A 6,089-nucleotide genomic window follows, 5' to 3' on the forward strand; every position below is an offset into this window, starting at 1 on the left:
GAAGCCACTGTACATAATTTACACACACAAGTCAGCTCTGGGTGGGGAACGACCAATGGGTGGGTATCCCTGTGACTCTTGCTTTTATTTCACATCCATGGGCTTATTAACACTAAAGATAACAATTACATTATTAATACTACCTTCTTTTTTTCAAAAACAATGGCAATGGTAGCTATTCTCTCTTGGAATTTTAAAGGCCTAAATTATCCTATTAAAAGTTCCAGCTGTCTTAATATCCCAGCAAGAAACCATATTGATATAGCAATGCTCCAAGAAACACACCTGCTCCAAAATAACTCACATAAAACAGAGAACCATTTGTACAAACTGGGCGCTGTTTCATCAACCCCAAACAAAACTAAAGGCGTAATCATAATAATGTTGGGTAAAGGCTAAGACCAAGAAGGCCAAATCACTTCCCTTAAGTGTATCCACTTAATCCCTTCATTAATGTGTATGGTCCAAATTCATATGATTCCAGGTTTTTTGATTGTCTGAAGAGAATATTGTTAGAATTAACTAAATTCCATCTGGTTATTGGGACAGATATCTATGCCATTTTGGACATGCATAATGACCAATTACAATGCTGTTGATAACCCCCCGGAGTCTATGAGATGCCAAATCAAAATCAAATCAAATTTATTTATATAGCCCTTCATACATCAGCTGATATCTCAAAGTGCTGTACAGAAACCCAGCCTAAACCCCCAAACAGCAAGCAATGCAGGTGTAGAAGCACGGTGGCTAGGAAAAACTCTCTAGAAAGGCCAAAACCTAGGAAGAAACCTAGAGAGGAACCAGGCTATGTGGGGTGGCCAGTCCTCTTCTGGCTGTGCCGGGTGGAGATTATAACAGAACATGGCCAAGATGTTCAAATGTTCATAAATGACCAGCATGGTCGAATAATAATAAGGCAGAACAGTTGAAACTGGAGCAGCAGCACAGTCAGGTGGACTGGGGACAGCAAGGAGTCATCATGTCAGGTCGTCCTGGGGCACGGTCCTTGGGCTCAGGTCCTCCGAGAGAGAGAAAAAAAGAGAGAATTAGAGAGAGCATATGTGGGGTGGCCAGTCCTCTTCTGGCTCTGCCGGGTGGAGATTATAACAGAACATGGCCAAGATGTTCAAATGTTCATAAATGACTAGCATGGTCAAATAATAGTAAGGCAGAACAGTTGAAACTGGAGCAGCAGCATGGCCAGGTGGACTGGGGACAGCAAGGAGTCATCATGTCAGGTAGTCCTGGGGCATGGTCCAAGGGCTCAGGTCAGCCAAATGTTTTATAAAAAATAGGTCAGGGGTTATCTTTGTATGCATTTATTTGATTGTTTCTGTACCTGTAACCCCCCTGAAAAAGAAAAATGACAAAACGAAATGAAAAGTTGGTCAACCCAACAACAACAAAAACATGTGACACCAATCAAGCCAATTCAGCCATGAGGCAACACAGCCCAATCGAAGGATAACATTGGTCCTGTTCCTCTACTTAGACTTTGTATGCATCAACCAATGGTTGCATGCCACATTATCGACTGTGCCGTTGTGCATAAGATTGTGATGTACTGTACTTACTTTTTACCCCTTTTTCGTGATATCCAATTGGTAGTTACAGTCTTGTCCCATTGCTGTAACTCCCTTACGGACTCGGCAGAGGCAAAGCTTGAGAGCCATGCGTCCTCCAAAACACGACCCTGCCAAGACGCACTGCTTCTTGACAAACTGCTCGCTTAACCCGGAAACCAGCCGCACTAATGTGTCGGCGGAAACACTGTACAACTGGCGACCGAAGTCAGTGTGCATGCGCCCGGCCCGCCACAAGGAGTCGCTAGAGTGCGATGGGACAAGGACATCCCGGCTGGCCAAACCCTCCCCTAACCCAGATGAAGCTGGGCCAATTGTGTGCAGCCTCATAGGTCTCCTGGTCGCGGCCGGCTGCGACACAGACTGGGATCGAATCCGGGTCTGTAGTGATGCCTCAAGCACTGTGATGCAGTGCCTTAGACCACTGCGCCACTCGGGAGGACAAAACTTGAATGCAGAAAATATAGGTTGTGTTCCTCTGCTTAGACGTTGCTGACGCATTCCAGATCTTACAACGCCTGGATGGGTATTTCACTTATCAGCTAACCACATAATATGTTATAGCAGTTTGGTGCCCGACGGCACAGTCGATGACATGGCACACAACCATTGGTTGATGCATGCAGGGGATCAAAACCATATACAGGGGAACTGATGACCCAGGATAGATGACACATTGGAGGAATTACCATGAATTGGTGAGGGATGGAGAGGAATGGAGTTCCATCACAATATAATGTCCAAATCCAAATTGTACACTTGTAGTATTCAACCACATTTTGAACATCATAATACTTATTTACACAATATACATATTGGAGACAAATAACCAACACATTTTAGTTAATTTTGTTTCTTTTGGAAGCCAGGGTTTTAAAAAGTCTAATTCAGCTCATGTAATCACATCTCATTCTGGGATTGGAGCCCAGAGCAAATGGAAGATTTATACCCGGACAATTAGAAATTAAAACATTGCAATTAGTCATGCTACCAGTGTATGAGTTGGCGCTAAGAATAGAGCAAATGTAAAATCTTTACAATATTTTTCCTCTGATATGAAAACATGCCTTAAAGGAACATTATCAAGACATATTGTAAGAGTGAATATGAACAACAGTATTCAGACAGAATAGACAGAAGACTAGAGAGTAGAAACAGTATAGTATGATGTTCCTCCCACAAAATATTTTCAAAATCTTTAACAATGAATCTGAGAGATAACTGGCCTGCCTGTCATGCCTGAAAATTGTTGTTGTAATTCAACAACATTTCACTGTGATGAGGAGATAGAATGCCAAGTCATTCTTTCTTCCTTTCACATCCCTGTAACAATTTCACTCAGCAATTTAGAGCAGTGGTTTCTTTTGTAAAAATATATTTATCTGAAAATAAATTGTCTGGGATTCTTATTTCAGAGATTCAGATATTTTCTGCTCTAATCTTTTTCAGCAAAGTATTACAATAAGCTGCTGTTGTGTATTTATTATCCCATGTAAAGCCAAATACACACAAAGTTTCAATTACCTCCCTAGTGTAGCCTACGCGTTCCCATTTATGTTGCAGAAAAAATCTTACATGACCCATTTTCCACTCAAGGCTATTTCTGCGAGCATGTGATTTGGCTGTTAAGAGGATGCAAGGCATGCAGAATGATCAAAGTTATATTTGTGTATTTCCCAAAACAAGTGTTATTTCTAAGTGTGTATGGGGAGGAGAAACTTGTGTGTTATTCTTTAGGCACTGGAATGTACATTTCTATATATGACAATAATTATAAGAAAACACATTTTTGGGTTATCTATTTGTGTGCATCATTATTACATATTGTCTCAAGAGTAGGGTTGCAAAACTACTGGTAATCTTCAGTCATTTTTGTAATTTACAGAAAATCTATGGCAATCTATTGTAACTGGTAATTTATACCTGAATAACTTTAAAAAATATAATGTATTCATATATAGTATAATTTTTGTATGTATCTGAGTCAATATTATCCACAGGTTTATAGTAGATAACCCACATGGTTCAACAGAAAATAGCCTTGTTAATGAAAAATGCATCTAAATCCACATTGGCATTATTTTCAATGAACTCTGCAACTCTTCCAACTAATGACTTTTTCACAACTGCCACCAGTTTTATGCCAACATATTTACAATAAATGCATATTGGCATAGTTAAATAAGAGTGCCAAAAATAATATAAAGGATATTTCATGCTGAAACCCTCACAAACATCAATGGTACACACTAAATGGGTGGTTTATATTTATTATGTTTTACAACTTAGCCATTCTGTTTATTTTTTTAATCACCTTATTTAATTATTTCAGACATTTTACATGTGATAAGGCCACACAGAGAGCCCAAGATAGTTACAGACACCTGTGATAATCTGAAGTACCCAAAAGGACCACTGAGATAAGATAACTCCCAAAGTGACATGCCTAATCAAATACATTTTACATTTACATTTACATTTAAGTCATTTAGCAGACGCTCTTATCCAGAGCGACTTTGATCAACATACAATACCACCTGCTAGTTGCTGGGTCAATAGTCCCCAAATGTAATGATGAATGTACTTTTATTCCACATGTAACTTACTCCTCAGTCACAAGTTCACAACAAACATTTCTAAAGACAACAAGGGATTTTTGTTTACCAAAGCGACCGTGCATGCATGCTCACCTCACTATGCGACCAGCACTGCCTCCAAATTGTCTCCCATGAAACTTTAATGACTGTCTGTGACTGAGCCTGAATAATTGAACAAGGGAAAGACCTTTCCTGGATAATGAATCCCACTGTAACACATTATGTAAATATATAAATAAGAATACAATTAGGTAAAAAAAGAAACATTGGAAAAAGTAGTGGTGGGCTGCAGGAGAGTGGATAAAACTGACACTGGCTTACTATAATTACAATGAGGGCTACTCGGACTTGTGCTCAGGGAATGTCTGGTTCAGGCTTGTAATTACCTTAAAGGTCTCCCTTATTCTCTTCCATGTTCATACCAAGGTCTGTCCTTGTTCTCACTAATTGTGTTCCATCTTCTTCTTGTACTGCATAACATGAGAAACAAACTGTAGAAAACTGTCACTTCTGCTCAAATGTCAGCAGGCTCGCAGTCTCATGGCTCATTCAAAGCCAGTCAGTCATTAGGTTATAGACCTGTACTAGATGATAAGTATGAAGGGGCTCAGACACGGGAACCTGTCTCTGAGTACAAATTAAGCCATGCATTACAGTATCTCTAAATCTGTCATCTTTACTTCCCTTCCGTCTGGGACAGTGTGATCAAATTACCTTTGATGTGTTACAGCCCTCTCTACAAGTTATTTACCTTGGTACTGGCCCTCTTTCTGAAGGGTCATACTCTTCGGTCCTCACAACCAAGAGAGCAACGGGAAGAATGTTATTACGGACTTTGTGTACCAGTGTGCAGCACTTGGAGAAAAACAATCTCTCCAAGTTAACCTTCATTTAAATGTGAAGCTATGCAGAGGAAGTGACCAAAAGAATGTGGCCTTGGGGCAGCTGAGACCCAAGTCTAAGTAGACCAATTCAGACCCCTGTTTACCTGCACAAATAGTTTAGTCTAATTCAGAGTTTCATTCTGGCATGTAGCTTAAGGAGTAGTTCAGGATGCTTGAACTTATTAGATGGTTCCTTGCCCTGAAAGTACAGTCTGTGCAAAAATAACAACCATGGATTAGATTCTTTAAAACCAAACTAACCATCAATGGAAGTGATAGGGGCATGTGCAGTGTCTATAGAAATCTACACCCATTGAACGTTTCATTTTGCTGCCTTAAAACATCTAAAAACGGGATTAAATTATCTAGATGTTCCCTACAGATCTACCACATTTTCAGTGACTCGGGTCTTCCTATAACTTTCTTGGATTTGCTCCTTTCATATTTATTTTCATCCTGACAAACCTGTCCCTGCCGATGACAAGCATACCCATAACATGCGTCCACAATACTTGAAAATACAAAAATGGAACAGCTTAACTTCTGAAAACCTAACACTGGGATAGGGCTTTATTTTTCTGCAGGACAATTACAAAAAAGAAAATGCATGAGACAGAATGATGTCCAAGAGGTGTTGAGTGTTCCTAGCACACAAGGCCGCTGAAGGGAGGACGGCTCATAATGGCTGGAATTGAGCAAATGGAATGGCATCAAACAGATGGAAACCATGTCATTCCACTCCAGCCTTCACCACGAGCCCCTCAATAAAGTGCCACCAACCAGTGGTGGAAAAAGTACCCAATTGTCATAGTTCAGTAAATGTAAAGAGAACTTCATAGAAAATGACAAACTCAGCCAGTAAAATATTACTTGATTTAAAGTCTAAAAGGATTGTTTTAAATAGTACTTAAGTGTCTCTTGGTAGGCAGTCATTGTAAATAAGAATTTGATCCTAATTGACTTGCCTATTCAAAAGGTACATTTTTTTTTTTTTTTTAAATGTCAGTTAAAATTCCATTTAA

The sequence above is a fragment of the Oncorhynchus keta genome, chromosome 25 (genome assembly GCF_023373465.1).
Source record: "Oncorhynchus keta strain PuntledgeMale-10-30-2019 chromosome 25, Oket_V2, whole genome shotgun sequence".
NCBI lineage: Eukaryota > Metazoa > Chordata > Actinopteri > Salmoniformes > Salmonidae > Oncorhynchus > Oncorhynchus keta.